The 18839-nt window shown below is 37.5% G+C and overlaps 1 protein-coding gene across 4 annotated transcripts in view; it reads right to left on the reverse strand.

Annotated features, from left to right (window-relative positions):
- Positions 1 to 2446: 2446 nt before the first annotated feature.
- Positions 2447 to 18839, reverse strand: part of LOC135461501 (G protein-activated inward rectifier potassium channel 3-like) — a 68058-nt gene continuing 51665 nt past the window's right edge. For 3 of the 4 annotated variants that reach the window (XR_010443364.1, XR_010443363.1, XR_010443365.1), the window contains 4 exons: positions 16158 to 16534; positions 15681 to 15757; positions 15329 to 15425; positions 14063 to 15200 (listed from right to left, as the gene is read on the reverse strand). The gene's annotated coding sequence lies outside the window, so the exon portion shown is untranslated. Of the gene's footprint in view, positions 7423 to 14062; positions 15201 to 15328; positions 15426 to 15680; positions 15758 to 16157; positions 16535 to 18839 lie in introns of those variants that run through there. The other variant, XM_064738631.1, reaches the window with a different exon arrangement.

The raw sequence follows: 18839 nt of genomic DNA on the forward strand, positions 1-18839 counted from the left end.
TGTATACAGGTCAACCATATGTATACCTCCGATTTAGGGTGGTTTGTAAATAATGGCTGAAGATAACTGGGCAGAGCCTAGTACTTTAAAATGATACTTTAAAATGGTTTAACACAACGATGTAAAGTCTGCAAGTGAAAATAACAAAAAGGACATATAATTGTTGCAGCTTTCAGAAAGTAAGATGTATTTCATATACAATGACACTGAATCCATGTTTCCTCACATATACATAAACATGCAGGACCTGTTTAAACTTTCCCACGCGACTTTTTTTTTTTTTTTATTGTAGTTGACAAACCTCAGAAACGGAAAGACTCTATTACGCGCGTCATAAATGGGCTACAGTGTATCCGGCATGTCCTATCGAAGTGCAGTACATAGTATGTCAGACTCGGGAGAATAATTTCGCTGCATGATGATATTTACAATGTACACGGCATACTGATGATATGCTATAGTTTAAATAAACCGTACTGTATATATACTATCTAATGTGTACAAATTTGAATATCCACAATGGTATTTATATATCAGTGGTACAATAATTGTTTATCATATATGTCATTGTGCATAGAAAATTTACACAAATTATACAGTTTTCTTTTCTTTTTTTTTTCCTGCTCGCATAATAAGCAGTATGGGTGTACAATTTGTCAGAATATGCAGTGTGCTGCTGGGAGCAGGTTTTAGAGAGTATAACATGACGGAAACTGAAGACTGCTGTATCTGTACAGACCGACAATGGTTTCCTGCCATGCTGCATGAGTTTATGTTAGTCAGTATCAATATCTATCCTTAAGCATTTGCTTGATCTTCAGTGCCGTCTGACAATTTCAATCAACGTTTCAAAACTGACGCATTAAAAAGATTCTATAGTAAACTCATTACATTTTCTTAAATTTTGTGTATGTCTTTTGAGGCAAAATGAACGGAGTGTCCAGAATGACTGGAACTGCAATGAAAGCCAAACTTAGACAAACATACATCTGTGATATTAATAACAACTTCCGTTGATGAACCACTGACCCTCTTAGCTCTGACTACTTAAAGCGTACTGAACATTTTTGCCAGGTACACAAATACTGAAGTGAAATTCCGCGTGGCGTGATTACTTTCGAGCAACTCAGGATCTAAATGTACTGAGTTCATAATAGCATTTCAGCGGGCAAACTTTCAAATCTGGAGCCTGTCATGCAGAACCCTTCCGTTACAACATGCATTGTAAACAGCATGTGGATTAGGTGAAGTTCCCTTCAAAACAATTATTTCGCTTGATTTACGCTGCTAGGTTATCATGGTAAGTTTTTGCCAAATATGGACAAAATCCAATTATCTCAAGTTCGAGTGTGAATTAATATACTTTTTCGATGTTCAATTCCCAAGAAATCCTGACATGAATGGACTTGAGTTGCTGATCACTCTATACGTAAATTCTTTATTTATTTTTAGGCCTTTAAGTACAGACCTTGCACCATGCAAATGTTTCATGTACCATTTAATTCGGTTCAACATGGGTGGCCCTAATCATGAAACCTTTATGCCCGTCCACTTTCAACGTTTAATCCTCCAGCTGAAAAATCTGACATCAGACAAACAAAATGTCCCTTTAATCCACCTTGAACCAGCAGCATGGGTCACCTTTTTGACCACTCCAGCAAGGTTAATCCTTCCATCTTTGACAAATATTCTCTAGTAGAGATGTCTTTGTGCAACTCATGGAGCTTTGGGTTTAGTTTTTCAGTTTGAGGATTGAACATTACATATCAAAAATTGTTGAAAACAGGCCTCAACGTTTCAGTTAATTGACCTACTGTTGTCGAGAAAAAACACTGCATTATACCATGTATGGTAGTCGACATACAGGATTAGAGCAGGGCCATTCTTGGGAAGCAATCAAGTCCTTTCGTCTGGGTGTAATTTCTGAATTTCAAATGCAAGTACTATCGATATAAGTATTATTTCACAAACATCTTCAGTATCACCTAGATTATTCAGTCTGACACCATCCTTGGACGCAACAATCTACGCACCTCAGGTAAACCCAAACTAAGCATTTATACAATGTTTGCAACTAGCCCTACAAAAGATATCCTCTTGGTATGCCAATCGAGACAGAAGACTTTCGAAAGTTTTTTGTCAATAATACAGCACTAATTGATCAATCTAAATAAAGGGTTCCAAAAAAAAGAACATGTAAATTTTCAGGTGATCAACCTGCTTAAAATCAAAGTATGATAATTACTTTAATAAGCTGCCATTTTCAACCAAAGTAAAACCAGAATGTCAGTAGTCTTCAATGAACAGAAGAAGCTCATTCAGCAATGACACCATATATACTGGTCACAAGTGGACCTTCACCTCAGTATTCGGTGTCACCATATAGTGCATGCGTTTCCTTTTTGGGAGAGGATAACAACAAAAAACAACAATAAATAGTGAAAATAATTCTTTATTTCTCTAAAACTCGGGACAGATTTTACTGTCCAAACATTACATCAGAAGTTTAAAAATACACAAACCAGATTCCCTAATGATTTGGTTGGGGTGGGGTTAACATGATACTGCTAACTGTATTGTCTGCTGAAATGGTGCATTATAAACCTTACAAACTTAGACTGATGTTTCAGTAAGTGATCAACACATCAGCATTGGGCAATAATAGATGATCTACCTTTCAACCATAGCCTAGTGCACTAGTAAGTGATTAAAACTTTAACCTCTGCATGTTTGCGAAGTCATCACACCCTCAACCTCAGTACAGTACAAGAGTTACAGATATTATTCACATCAATGTGGTGTACCATGAACTTCTGCACAAAAGGTGCACCCTTCAATGATCAAGCAGAGATATCAGCGTGATAAAAACTTAACAATTTAGATGATTATGGGAAATGCAGCATGTTATAAGTGAATCATATTAAACATGTACATGTATCATGTATGGTACACCACTGCAATGAGTTCAATCGCAACATGAAATGCCAACAGGTCTGCCACCTGGAGTTTTAATGTATACATGAACCTTTCACTATGAATACTGCTAAATTCCATGTTAATCTGCTAAGTGAACGCAACATAGGTATACATGTGCATGTAATGGTTACCTTGTTCCACAATTCATGTATTCCACTGGCGATACTGGGGCATAAGTTCAATCTGTACACTACCGGAGAGGGTCAGGCATGTGCATAGCTACTTCATGTTGCATAGGGTGCAGTGGGCAATCCATGATAAACAGGGAGAACAATGACAGAAAACAGTCATACTGCATTGACCATGTATTTTTTTTTTTTTTTTTACATCCGAATGCACTGACTCAATATATCAACCTCATACTGTCATCACTGTGAACATGAATACAGGAAAATAAACTTTCTTTACTGTTTCTCACATTCCAGGTAACCATAGGTGATAAAGTTGCAATAAAAATGCAAATCAAAATAACTAGAGCCGGATAAAATCAAACACTTTAAGCAAAGTGTTGAAGTGCACTGAATATAACTGATTCAGGAAAACTATTTATGTAACAAATCTGATACAGTGTTGTCAGGTAGTCAAATCAAAACCAGGCAGAAAGTAATGTTAGTGAAAGGATTAATTCTGACTGTGATGTGAATCAAATGAAACCAATTAACTGATATTAAATCCAATAAAAACCAACTACCACACATTACATGTAACAATGATGAACGCACATTTATATCCTGGTTTGTTCATTGCCCTTCTGTGACCTGAAGAAAACTCAGCCTTGAAGGGTCAGTAAACTTCGTTAACAACTAATCAGTTCACATCAGTGGAATTTTGATCAACAAAATGGGAATACCCAGTCAGAGTGCTGCCTTCACCTACAGGACTGAACATACTTAATACTGGAACAATTTTGGATTGTTTTCAGCATAGTGGTTTGCATCCCATCTGGGTCTTCTTTGATTGAAGAGCACAGATATAGCCATTCCCAATTCAATCTGATGCTATGACACTGTGAACTGCATTACTTGTTGAGTGTTCCTCAATGCAGCTGAAACCTTACCATTATAAATTTGACCACATAAAATGTTATGGCTACTCTGAGAAACAGCCTGTTAGCATTACGAACATAGGCCTACAGCGTGTTTATGGTGAATAATAATGAGTATGAAATAGATCTCAAGAGATCCATACGTCAGGCAAACAGATCATACTTTACTCACCAGTCATGTATCTCAAATAAAACATATTTATTTTCTGATCTTTATTTATCATACATTATAGTTGCATTACTGTGTACTCAATGCTATAAATGTGTATATTTCCTGTGGACAGACTGGCAAGAATTAATGGTTCATAATGTGTGGGTTTTTTTTTTTTTTCAGAACCAACTTCACTTCCTCCCTCAGTAGCTCCAGTTCCAGGTACTTGTAATATTGTCAAGTTGATGAAATGTCAGTTAAAATCTCCCTACATATACACTGTATAGTGGTAAATGAGTAATATACCCTTCCGAATACATGGTGACTATATGACAAGGTTTAGCTAGAAGCCGCTTGTGACCTCAAAAACGGGTTGCTGACAACAGCTTTAGATAACACTCTGCATATATATACACACACATTAATATATTCACATACAAGTATGTACTGCTGCATCATACATGCACGTAGCATGAATGTATCTGGTGGAATTATCATGACTGATAATAGAGTAGAAAAAAGCCGTTTACCTTTCTTGTATTGCTGGAGGTGTCTGTAAACTGACAGAAGCCATCCTTACACGTATGGCATGCAAAGCCCAGACAGTGATGGTCTTAAATAATCTGTTTCAGGTCAGAAAGTTCCATAAACATGATAAAACTTTAGCTTCAGGCTTTGAATATTGTAAATGTACATGTAGAACATATAAAACAAAAAGCCATCAGGTTAACATGGGTACAAGGCACAGGTGAAAAGTGACAGGTGTTTGACAAAACTGCCAGTAGACTGGCAAAAAGAATACAGGTTGTGATCTATACTTGTGAGATTCCTCTTGTATAAGGATATTAAGTAAGGTGCAGAGTAAAACTAAATGCTGTACACTGAGGTTTATATGTCTGTGGAGTTTTAAAGTTCATATAGCAATATGACCATACACATTTTCAGGTTAACAGCAACTGACATATAACTGGGAAATAGTGTGAATGTGTTGCCCAGTAACTGTTTTCAAATATCAGACAATACTGAAACAAGTCTATGATGAAAACTACGGTTTCTGATTAAAATAGAGCTATAAAAATCAACAAAACAAAAGTAATAACCTAATTAACAAACACAATGTTATATATACACATAAAGTGAATATATCTGGACATAAAAAGCATGTATGTGAAACTGCCATTGACTCAGTAATACAGATATAAACACAAAAGTAAAGTAGTAATTATTGAATACAACTTATACACTCAACATAGTTAGTGAGCTAAAAGATATCATGCATTAAAATGAAAATAAATGATGTAAATGGCTTTGTAAATTGTCAACACGCAGCACTGAATCTCACTTGTGGAACGTTTATAAATCTAAATGATGGAGATAGCAAAAAAGCCATATTAGATTATTACTGATAACCAATAATTTTGTAAGGAAAACATGTTGATGCACCCGGTCCGATATGACATAGATGTACTCAACAGTTTATGATGAAGGTTTTGATTGTCAGGTTTTGTAATATAACATTAAAAGTCAGTCTCCTGTAGGACATACACATAATTGTACCTAACTACAAACCCGGGTTAAACAGGGCTACTGTTAAATCAGGAATGTCTTCACAGATAGGGTTCTCCAAATGTGGTGTGGTGATTAAACATAAATGTATTTACACCTTCAATCTCTTAAAATCTCATCAGGTGCTTTATTATACAGATACATTAAGGACAAGACCCTGGGATGTGCACTTCCTATTCAAACAGATCTCTCTGCTGCAAAGTTAACAGCACATGATTTACCACAAATCATGTGAAATATTTACACTGCAGAGCAAATTTTCAAGTTTTCTTCCCATGACTTAATTCTGTGTTTTCTGAGCAACCTAATACAGCAACAAATTAAACGCCAGGGCTGAAATTCACTCATTGTTTATAAAATACAGCTTCCTAGGGTACACCTAGTCTGCATGATAAATGAAAAGTGTTAGCACATAGAGCACATAGATGAACAGTGCACACACTTCTAGTCATTCAAATTCCAAATGTGGAGACATTAAAAATCTACACAAAACCAGCAAATCTCCTCACAAAGGTTTACACTGTTACTGTTTACAGACAACAGATATTTTTCCACCATGTACGTATTATTCAGATAGGATATTACATTCTACTCTGGGCATCAACTTTTCATTACACAATAACTTGACTAATAATTCAGGCTACTTGGTTGATATGTAAGTAACATACACACCAATACATACACATGTGCAACCAAATTTACCCCACTATTTATAACACATGTACAGCCCAGGCTACAGAAACCAATAAAAACTTTTCACATTTTACATGTAAAATACTGTATTCTTGATTTATTAAAATATATCTGTGTCAAAAGTATAAATGTACAAATTAGCATATGATGACATATACATCTATACATGTACATGTATGTATATACAATATTGGTCAATCACAACCAATTCTACATATACAATACCATGTACTGTCCATGTAACGATATCTATCCTCATTACCTGGCACAACACAAAGTCAGGTAGTTCACATCATAGAATACAGAACTCAGCACCTCACATAACACTGAGAATAAACAGCAAAAAATTTGAATAATTAAACGCAGCTCGCATGTGATCACCATACCCTCTCAGCAGCTTCTCACAATTTCTTGTTCCTGTCCACTCTCTACAGAAAACAATTATTGGACACTTTTGACACAGCTCTGTTGTCTTAATAAAATCGCATCACATAAGCCTACATTTACAATGTAACAATTATCAAACACATTTAATACAGTAAATGTGCTGGTAACACAAACACTTGATAGTCAGGCCTTGAACTCATTCACAAAGAAGTCCTGAACAAGGGGAACAACTCCTGATGCAAAAGCACAAAATCCATGCAGTGCAAAAAAATATCCAGCTGATCAGTCAGCATCAATATCAGAAAAGATTTGTTGGTCTTGTATATGTAGACTTCTCACAAAAGGCTGCAATATTGAAAAGAAAACTTGAAAAGAACAAGTAATATTCTGTCAGACGCTCTATTCCTGCTGTGTGATGATGAGAGTTGTGCTCTTGAACGAGACATCCAGCGGCCTGCAGTGTAACTCTTCTGCCAGTTCCAGTATTAACTCGCAGAGTATTGTACAGAATGTCCTTGAACTAAATCACACCAATCGTGGAACATTTACAGCGCACAGATGGTCAGGTAAGGTTCCAACATCAGAGCCAGGACAGAATTCTAGCCTACAAATAGAAAATAATCAATTCAATACTGCAATTCAAAAACAACCCATACATATCCTTAGGAACACAAGCCAGTTACAAAGGCCATCAGGAACATGAGTTTGCTCACCAAGGATCAAATATTTGTCTCTGACCCATTAAACATGACCTCCCTGACAGAAATTATTGTCAATTGTTGTTATTCCACTGATTCAATCATTATATGTAAGTATACATCTTCATAGGCAAGATGCCACCATAAACTAAAGAAATGCAAAATGTTTCAGGGCAAGGTTTTGAAGGCATACGCATGGAGAGAAATAGCACTGAATTATCCTAATACCGTTCCCAAATGTCTTCTTTCAATTTTACACGGATCATCTGCAAAGTTTGCTATGTTAGAGTATCATCGAGGGTCCAGTTTCTGACGTATACATGTACCTGTGACTTCATGAAGAGAAAAGCTAATGCACTGAAATGAAACGATCATGAGAACAGGTAGCAACATATTCACAGAGACACTTCAGATTTATACATTATACTGCCAATAATTAAAACACAAAATAATAAATTAAGACAATAACTGGCTGTTTTCTTATGTTTTGATCCCAAAATGGCAATTGTTAACAAGTGTGTACAGTCAAGAAATGGTCAGACCAGTAAAATAAAACATTAGGCATTAGGCAGGTTACCACAGAAAAAATAATACTCCAACCCCTGCTATCAAAACACGAGTGAAAACGTTAAAGTTGTTTGTGAGTGAGTTCTTATAAATAAATCCACCATAGGTAGATGCAAAATCAAATGTTTTGATTTTCTCCACCCCATTTCACTCAATCAGCTTCACCCTTTCCAGGTGTATTGCTGGGGACCCAAAATAGCGCAGCCAATACTGAGTATTTGAAACAATGTGTACTGTGGTATCCCGTACTCAACATGCCTGATCACAGAATACCAGTTACATGTACGCACTATAATGAGAGGATTTCAAATAATCAAAGGTGATCATACCCTGTTTCTTTTAATTTCTGGTACGCCTGGTCTGCTCATTTTAACCAATATATATGTAATTGTAGCAGGAATGTTGAGTTTCTTTTTTCTCACATGGTTAAACCATTCTAATGAACAATATACACACATCCTGAAACCTTTGATAACAGACAATACTGATCAGATGTCCATTGTAGTAGATACATGTAGTAGAGCACGGTGTGCTCGTGGTCCGTGCACACTAGACAGTTAATGACCTACCTATTGTGCCCTGAACAATTCACTATGGGCTGTATACAATGGAGCTATGAACAATTCCCTCATGGTCAGAACAAAGATTGTGAAATTAGGGAGACAGGCTCTGTGGTTTCCCACAATGAGGCTAACTTATCCATTACTACAGATAAACAGCCATGAAAAGACTTCTCCAGGATTAGAACAAACTATGTTTGTGTCTATTAATATCCTAAACTAAGAGAAACAGATCCCCATCTATGTATCTGAATTATTTATTTGGGTACAAAGAAAACTAGGTACTAGGCCTTACTTGAGTTGGGACAAAAGCATCTACATTCATACAACTTCATGAACATACATATTACGGGTGTAAACACTTATGTTTGCTTACTAATGCTGATAAAATTATAACAGCACAGCTGAGTATTAACCTTACATTTCACCAGAATGCCAAAATAAACATTTTTGGTAGTAGCAAAGGGGTATGAAAGCTTTTTGTTTTCCTCTCTATATTCACCTCCAAAAATATAAACTAATGACTATCTGCATGGTATCTAATGGTCACTGCAGGTACCAATCTGACAGTAATTTAGCAAGGTGCATTATGAGGGGACAAATTGCTCTGCTCTTATTTACGCTCCACAGACAAAGAGATGAATAACAGTAATAGAGCAGACAGTAAATTTGAATGCACATTTGACATTTCAAGTCAGGTGAAAAGTGAGGGGGAAAATACACGTGAACAAGCAAGAGAAATTAGGTTTTCACTTAAATAGGCAAGAAAATGTTTTGACAATCTCGGACAAGATGGGGTGGGGGAGAGGGCGAGGGACCATGTTGCAGCCGAACAGAGCTAAGAGGATCATGCAAAAGAAGAGTTTGAGGACATCTGGTGTGCATGTGCCAACTTCTACGTAATAAACCTGAATAGACATCTACATCATTTGTATTTAACATCTGCCAAATGTATTTAAGACCATGTACAAGTACAGCTATTGATTGTGAGCCTGCTAGAAAAAGAAAGGCTTTCAAATTTCATGAGAATTTCTTTTGGAGTTGCCCTTTGTTACGTTTCCCATAAATAAAGCAGTCCATGTTCATTACAGCATTAAGCAAATAAAACGTTGACAAATGTGTAAATTTACCTCAACACACATGCCAAATGTCATGTACAATATGTAATCAATATTGTATTTCCTGAAACAGGCTAACTCACAGGTATGGTAATACCCATCATCATATGCTTCACAAACTATAGGTAGGCTTTGATGTATGGTCTGATGGATACATGTAGTGAGATGTAGATCAAACATGATTCTCAGAATACAAATGTACATGTCTAATTTACTCATGTTTAGTTCTCATAGATACCATAAGAGATACAAAAACTCATCTAACCTTCACGATTAGCAATTCATGCTGTACGATTTGATGGTGTACTCAGATATTCAGAGCTCTAAATCTAGGTAAAGCTTGTGTTTCTGACAATGCCATGTACAACTTTATTAGCAGATCTGGCTTCTTGGTCATAACCACGTCTGCCCTCTCCTGTCTATATTAAATGAGCTTCCAAATGTTAACCTGACTCCAGACTAGAATGTAACTGGTCTATTTACTGAGCTAAGGAGGTAGCTAGGTGGAGGCTAGTTATTGGTCATGTACATGACTGGAGACCCTCCACAAAGTCGTACCAGACTGATTTACAGAAATGATGAAGAGGTTATCTTTCTATAGAAACTAGGCTCCTGAAGAAGTCTTAAATTACAGGTTACAATAGAACAATAGAATTAACATCCCAGACAGGCCCGAACGGAGAATTTGCCGAACGGGGACACGTCAGATGAAAATGGCCATTTGATCATAAAACACTGACTTAGCCAGATTCTCTGAAGCCAGTTCTCTAATCCTGAGGAGTAATAAATTGTGTTTTCATCTGGGCTGTCACCGGAGAAAGCGCACCACTGATAGTAAAAACCTGCAAACACTCCACTCACAGGTTTCTATCTGGCCCATAATTTTCGGACAGAATATTGGCTTTTCATTTCACACTGTCAGCGTCGTCGACATACAAACAGTGGATGCCTTGTAAGTGCAAGGCAATATAGCACAAAAACTAGTGTTGCTTTGGGGATGATGACAGAAAGAAGGGGTAGGGTGGTGGGTGCAAAAGGAGATTTGAAGATCTGTCAAATGCATACATGATGCAAGCGAGCCTTATCAGTAGGGCCCAGTCTAGTTAACAAAATGTCAAAGAGTCACTCCACTGGAACACAAAGTGTGTTCATATTCAACATGCCCACCGATGGTTTTTTTCTTATATATCCAGGCTTCCAACTCTGTGTCTGAATACTACCTGAGTTTATCTTTTGTAGTTGAGAGAAAAATCAACTCCACAAGCAGGAAAAGCAACGTGAACCACCATGCACTTCTACTTGTGTAAAATTAGCCTGCTAGCAGGGCAGCGCTTAACTTGGTGTTAAGCCCTCATCTCTGAGAAAACCCCGATTAAAAGCCCTACAACCACAAAGCCCAACACTTGCAAACAGCATAAATGTAGGTGTGCTCTGTTATACATATTCTTAGATTCTTAAGCAACCATACAGGCAAGTACATTGGCCTTGCACATTCTCTTGAAAAAAAAACCCTCTCCTTCGTGAATGTTGCCGTTCTCATTTAGATCCAATCCATTTCAGTGAATTAATTACTCTCACAAATGCCAGCCTTATCCACTGAAACCCCTTCAAGTTATAAACTCTACCATTATAACAGAGAGCAAAAACAACAATACACTGAGATAAGATGAAGTTGTAGATACATGTAAAGTTATAAAAAAAAATTGCTTGTAGCTGATGTGGCATGATACATGTACTTGCTGTCAGCTATGCCACTTACACTTAGAACTCTGTGAACCTACATATACATGTAGATTACTTCAGACGTCAGGAATAGAAGATTATATATGCGCTAAATGGGGTACACATTATTAGACCTGGCATATAACGCTGAAAGCGGATACATTGCAAGTATTTATAAGGTGCTTTCTCTCACCTTGGGGAAGCCAGAACCTTACTGTTTTGTTTCTCTTTTATGTACATGTACATGTTTTTCCATGTACAATACTACAGTACAACCCACATCAAAACGGAAGTTTAACGCGTTAGACCCGCGGGAGATAGAGGATAGATAGTCAATAGACACGCGGTAACAAAGCGATATCTCGTGCAGAAAGAAGGGGATATCCCCCCATTTGGCAGGCTCACGAGTACATCACTCGGTGAAAATGTAGTCCGGCTGTATGTCGCCTGTGCTTACACACCGCAACGCTCCACATGTGGCCTGACAGCTCATGATAAATCCACAAGTCGGGTTAACATGGCATATGGCCTACCAGTATGTCTGTCATCAGTCATTGCCAGATATTCAATCCTGTCAATTTTAAATCCTGTCAATAAACCTCTGGTTATGTTTCAAATGAATGAAAATTTAAGATGAAATCTACTTCGGCAACTCGTATTTATACGTTCATATTATATCGCTCAAAATGGGCCTAATCTACTTCAACAAATAAAGCAGAATGGAGCGCATATGATTTGCAAATCTTTAAAAATATTGAAAGATGTCGACTGAATTTAATATAAACGCTACCCAATATGCACTTCATTAATGTAAGGATTGAAATTTTAAAGAGGGCGCATAGGCCTGTGTGTATTTGTGTAGCAATCCTTCATCTCGGATCTTGCATGTGAATCACGATTATATGTTAATGTTTTCAAGTTCTAAATACCTACAGAGGCAACCTACGAAATAAAACAGTACTCTAGAATAAATATACTTATAGTTAAAGTCATCTCTTTGAAACCTACCATGTTCAAATACAGGCCTTCATTGTATTGAGGTTTGAGAATTCAGTCCGCATTTTGGGCAAGACGGCTCATAAGTGTCACTCATGAAGCCCTTGTAGCCTTAATCCTAATCCTATGGTATTTTAATCCACCGAAATTGAGTAATCGATTATTGTCAATGTAGTGAGCCTGCTTCCTCTATATAAAGAGTGAAAAAGTTCAATTCACACAATCAAACATGGAGCCCCATAAGATAAAACGAATTTCCAAGTTCTATCGTGCTAGAATTGACGACTTGCACGCAGAGAATGTATCACCTCTGCTGATCCGGAAACGACTCTTGGCAGAGAACGACGTGAGCATTAGCACACAGGCTATAAAGTTATATATAGCGAGAAGAGAACAGGAAATATCTACTGGAAAACGGTTGTCAGCAGAAGGGAAAGTTGAACCCTGAGCATCTGGCCTTCATTGACAGATGCATTGAAGCCAACGATGAAATAACAGCACCGGAGCTTCAGCATAAATTGAATAAGCAGTATGGCGTTGAAGTGTCCCATTCTACAGTCAAGAGAGCCCATCAGCAACTTGGATGGACAAGTGCATTGTCAGATTGTGTGGGATGTGAACAAAGAAAAACGTAAGCTCTTCTGCCTAGACGTGATGGCCAACAACAAACAATTTGACCATGTGATATTCACAGATGAGAGTACTGAAAAAAATGCAATGCACATCAGACTGTCATTCCGGCGCCAAGGAAAGATATGCCGACTGAAAGGGATACCCAAACACCCGTATCAAATAAGTTATTTCTTAATATTTGTGCTTAATACTACCCATCAACTTTTGGATGCTTCTGTACCTCAAAGTAGTTGTTTTCTAAATAGAGTTTCAAGTTAAAAGTTCTTTGATATTAGATATACAGACTATATGCCTGATTTGACAATCCAATTTTTGCAGGTCTATGTCTGGGCGGGAATAGCCCGGAGAGGAGCCACACAGATCGCCATCTTTACGGGGAAAATTGAAGAGTGATGCATACCAAACAATTCTGGAAAAGTACTTAATGGCAAGCTGTCATATTTACATATAAGTGATTATCAGTAATTTAAGATCTTGCAATTTTAGTTCTGTTACCGACTTTTTGAAAATGATTTAAACTGTTACAGCCATTCGTCAGAGATGTGTACTCCGACGGCTACAGACTCTACCAGGATAATGATCCATAACACACCGGTAAATCAACAAAAGGATGGTTAGAGAACAACATCAATATGATGCCGGCTCCTCCTGGATCCCTGGACCTGAATCCTACAGAAATGATGTGGGCTTCGATGAAGTACCACATTCGAAAGAATGTAAGACCAACCAGCTTACAGAAGGGATTGAGCAATTTTGGAATAACCCGAATGCCAAAACATGCGAAAGATATATTAACCACATTTATAAGGTTGTACCTGCTGTGATTGCTTTTGATGGGGCAGCCACAGGCTATTGATAAACTCATGTTTTCAAGTGCATATATGACTACCATACATGTATTTCAAAAAATAAAGCAAGAATACTTATGAACAAATCTGTTTTATTGTTGTCATATTAACAGTATTATATTAATTTATATAACAGAAATTATTACAAGTATAAACCCATGAATTCACTGACAATACTACAATCCGATAAACAATCTATCCAGTGGAAGCCATGCGTGACGCAGGCGCTGCTTCCATAAACAGTGTATGGCAGAGTTCAACAATGTGGCTACTTTTTTCTCAATGTTGTCTTCTTTGTAATGCAGTCAGATAACATCGATGATCCTCTACAACTTAACTTCGTTTAGGGGTTCCTTCTGTCGGCCACCAAAGTTTATGCCGGAAGCATTCCTGTCGTACAGTTCTCCCAAACTAGAACCGGCGAACAACAAATTCTTGGCAAGATGGACCCATGTGAATCTCTCAAAATCTTCACCACCTCTGGCCCTTCAGTGTCGCCGTCAAGTTGACAAGGTCTCAGCTGCCAGAACCTGCTGTCAGTGAATTCCAGTACAGGGCCAGTCCACGGGCGACAGGCTGGCATCCTTGTCTGTGGGCTCATCAGGGGTAGACAGGCTCTGTACAGGCTCCGGTTCGGGTCTCAACCGAGGTTCTACATCTGTCCGAGTCCCAAACGACCTGGTCTTGACTAGGGGAGAGAGGAGGAGTTACAGAGAAGGGAAGAGGATCAGTGGGCAAGCTGGCGGTTAGTTCACACGTATCCATGTTAAAGAGAGCAGGGCAATCAGAGGTGGGTAAGTTGACGGAAAAGTCTGAGGATGTTAATAGTGATAGAAAGGGTGACAGTTGATTATCCGAAGGGAGATCCGAGGTGGGGGAGAGAACAGGAAACACAGGTGGGGATGAAGAGACAGGAGTAGGAGTGGGTGTGATAGTGGAAGAAGGTGTGACAGTGGAGGAAGGTGTGACAGAGGGGGAAGTCGGTCTCGTTAGAGTAGAAGGAGCGGAGTCAATAGGAGAGGTGAAAGTTTGTGCAGGAGAGTCAGAAGAGGGTGAAGATGAGAGAGTTGTGCTGGGCGATAGGTCAGTATAGCAAGCTGACAAGGTTCTCTCAACCCGACGCTGAACCTTGTCCCACCATATCTCCAAACAAACAGCTTAAGTCAAAGGCATGCGGCTTGGTTTTGGATGGCACTGATGAAGATGGCCTGTTCAGTTTCATGGGGAAGAACACAATATCCTGTATATAACCAAAAAAAAAAAATAAATTAAGCCAATGTTCAGTAAAACATGCCGGCGTGGTAGTGAAGTTAGACATAAGATGTACAATCACTATTTAAAAGAGAAAAATTGCATATACATACTAACCCGTGTGGTTTTCTGTTCAACAGGTCTTTAAAAGTGATTGTTTTCCTGGCAATGCTTCTTTTCAACGGGCGAGCAGCTGGTAGGCAAATACATGTACCTGAAGAGGGGAAAAAGAGAAATGGTCACGCACACAAAGGTTGAATATAAGATAGGAGACGCCTGTCATCCCATACCTGACATAAAAAAAACATCTGCATACAAAAAGTTGAACATGAGCAGTTATTGTCAAACTAGCAGGCATGGCTGTATACAGTATATATCTGGCAAGTTTCAAGACATTACACACAAGTACTTTCTTGATATATTTATGGACTTCTATAATTTGATATAGTGTTCGAACAAAATAACTTACCCTCTGTTTTGACGTGGTGTTCATTTTCAGGGATTTCACATACTTCCTCTCAACATCTGTTACAATTGTTGGGTCACCTGTGTAAAATAAATTGAGTACTAAGTTAATGGTGGTATATTGCACTGTGGTATTCGTTCTCTATTGCCGACAGGAATATTTTGTTACAAAAAGAGAGGAAAAAACATCCCAAAAACACATTTTCAAAATTTTCTGCGAAGTCTTGCCGTCACAAACAAACTTTATAAAAGCGTACTTAGGAAATGGAAAGAAAGGTTTACATACATGTAAAGGATACATGGTCATCGCAAAGAAAAGCAAAACTGAGAAAGTGACAATTATCAATATATGCAGTATAATTAATGGATAAACACATGCAGTTCTAGTGAATAAATAACTAGAACAGATATGCTTACATTATTTCAATAAATGATGTTAACTTCGGGACATGCCTTTTAAAGCCAATAAACATAAGCTTACCTTTAAGTTCGTTATGGCGAGACACTTTCAGTCCTGGACGGATATTGCAAAGATGAACTAGAAGGTCAAAGGGATTTCGTCAAAGTGTACGACATCAAAAAGATTGTTCTTGGTATGTAGCTATATCCCCGAAACGTAGTGGTGTAAGGCAGGGTATGATTCAAAGCAACAGCAAGAGAAATTATGATGTCTTCTTCTTTGGACTGCACTTTTTATATTATTCCTTTTGAAAGACACTGTTGTTTTGCTTTAAGATCCGAGAGTCCCACAAAGACTGTGCTCTATTAGCCCGGATAATTAGCCACCTTTGATCATTTGAGTTGGCTTTTGTAAACGGAACTGTTGTTATCAAATTGTTGCACCCTCCCCCAGTTCACCTACCACAAAGGAAGTACATGTATTTTAACGGCAAATCATTAAATCTCTGACAAACATAATGCACTATACACAGAAATTTGGTGAATATGTATACCGCAGCTTTGGAAGACTCACACGTTTATGAAACACACGGCTAGCTTCAACTAAGTTTTGCCTAATGCGGACTAAATGATTACAAAAGATGGCAAAGTATATATTATTAGTCGCATTGCCAGAAAAGATCGTTTAACTATTTCCATTTGAATGGACAGGGTTATGAACACAAAATACATCCGGCATCTGGATGAGAAACAACATTGGACTGGTGTTTTTGTTTTTACCTCTGTGCAAATGAAGGGTGTTTTATTGTACAGATATATGGAAATCAGAAGGAAAAAACATCAGAGAATGCAAATAGACCTAAGCTGTTGTGAAAGCTATTAAAACTATCTTGCACGCACATGTTTTGCATTCACCAACATGAAGTAACAGATGTAGTAATGAGAAAATTCTGGAATAATAGTCTTGTGTTTTGAGTGCCGATAATAAGGGGTAATCTGTCTAAATAAGGCCTCCGCTCCATGTAGTAATCCACAGCATCGCCAGTAATCACCCAGTTTATATACACACGACAGAATGTCGTCTCCAAACTCAACGATATACTTACCACAAACAAACAAGAAAATATACACAAGCATTTCATATCCACAAAACTTTTACTAAAAATGTACAACAGTTACCGAGACAAACGTTTGGAATGCATCAGGCTAACTTTAACAGCCATTATTCACCTCTGTCTTTGGCAATCCTTAAAATGCCAAAAGTTTTGATGAATATTGGATTTATTAATAATTTGAAACTGTAAAGCACAGATTATTAGTTGGTAACCACAAAGATGGTTCGGATATTTTCCTATTTGGAAGAGTTCTGAACTTCAAACACATATAATACGTTGTGAAAGTTATTACCCAAGTAATGGGTATAGTAATAAGAAAAAATCTGAAAAAAAGTCTTGTTTTGAGTACTGATAATAAGGGATAATCCGTCTAAATAAAGCCTGCGCTCCACTCAGTAATCCACAGCATCGCCAGTAATTCCCCTGTTTATAGGAACAAGGCATGATGTCGTCTCCAAACTCAACGATATACTTACTACCTACAAATGTCAAAAGTTTTGATGAATATTGGATTTATTAATTACGTGAAACAGTAAAGCACAGATTATTAGTTTAGTAATCACAAAGATGGTTCGGATGTTTTCCTATTTGTTAGAGTTCTGAACACATCCCCTATACATAGAACAGAATGGGTACGGAAAGGCCATTAATCTACCGGCGATAGACCTGCGGATAGATAGCGTGTTAGGCTTACAAGGTGTGCTCTCAGGGACTATGTTGGCGTCTGAACATCTACACGTACTGTACAAGTAAATATGTGAAATTCTCTATTTTAACCAACAAGCTATTAAAACAGTGCATGCTGTCATAGCGCCTGGTCAAGTCATGGTATAGCACATGCAGCGCCTTGGGTATCATACAGGTATCTGTGCACACAAACATACTGACTGATCAGTCAATGTCCTATCAGTGCTTTTAGTATGCAGAGTACAACAACATGTATTCTCCATTATAAAATACAAGACCAGTCTATTATTGTTATTATTTATACATGTATCAAAGTAAAGCAACAGGATATCCTCTACTTCACAGATGAGTTCTATTTCCTGTTGTTAATTATCACATCAGGCCCATGTATACATTATTGTTAATGGCTGGAAACACTGATCTCTGACCTCCAAGTCATTTTATAAATCTCAATAGCAAACACAAAACTGTCAATGTAAATAAGTTATTTTTTTTACACAGTGAATTGGACTGCCACATACATGTATATATTTTTATGAAAAATGAATGCGTGAAAAGAAAAAATTGACATACATGTATCACCTATACCTACATGTGTAAATACACCATCTTGAAAGGATGTCTATTTGCATTGGTATGTCAGCTCTTGTTACATGTATCAGCTATAAAGCCTTCAAGGCACAGTAACAATAACAAACACATCACCGCCAGGTTCAGTGTGCAATGTCTTTCTGGTTTGGCCTCACTCAGTGTTTACTACTAACCAACCAAGCATTTTATGTAAATCTTCAAACTTTTCAATCTCTAAAGCTTTTTTTTTAACTGGAATTTAAATTATGCATAAATTATTATGAAAATAAGTTTAAAATAATCTGTTTGTGTCACCGAAAGATGTAAGCTTCATAAAACTTTGCAACATATATTTCTACATTCAATAATTCTCTCAGAATATTTGAAAATAT

The sequence above is a fragment of the Liolophura sinensis genome, chromosome 1, assembly GCF_032854445.1.
Source record: "Liolophura sinensis isolate JHLJ2023 chromosome 1, CUHK_Ljap_v2, whole genome shotgun sequence".
NCBI lineage: Eukaryota > Metazoa > Mollusca > Polyplacophora > Chitonida > Chitonidae > Liolophura > Liolophura sinensis.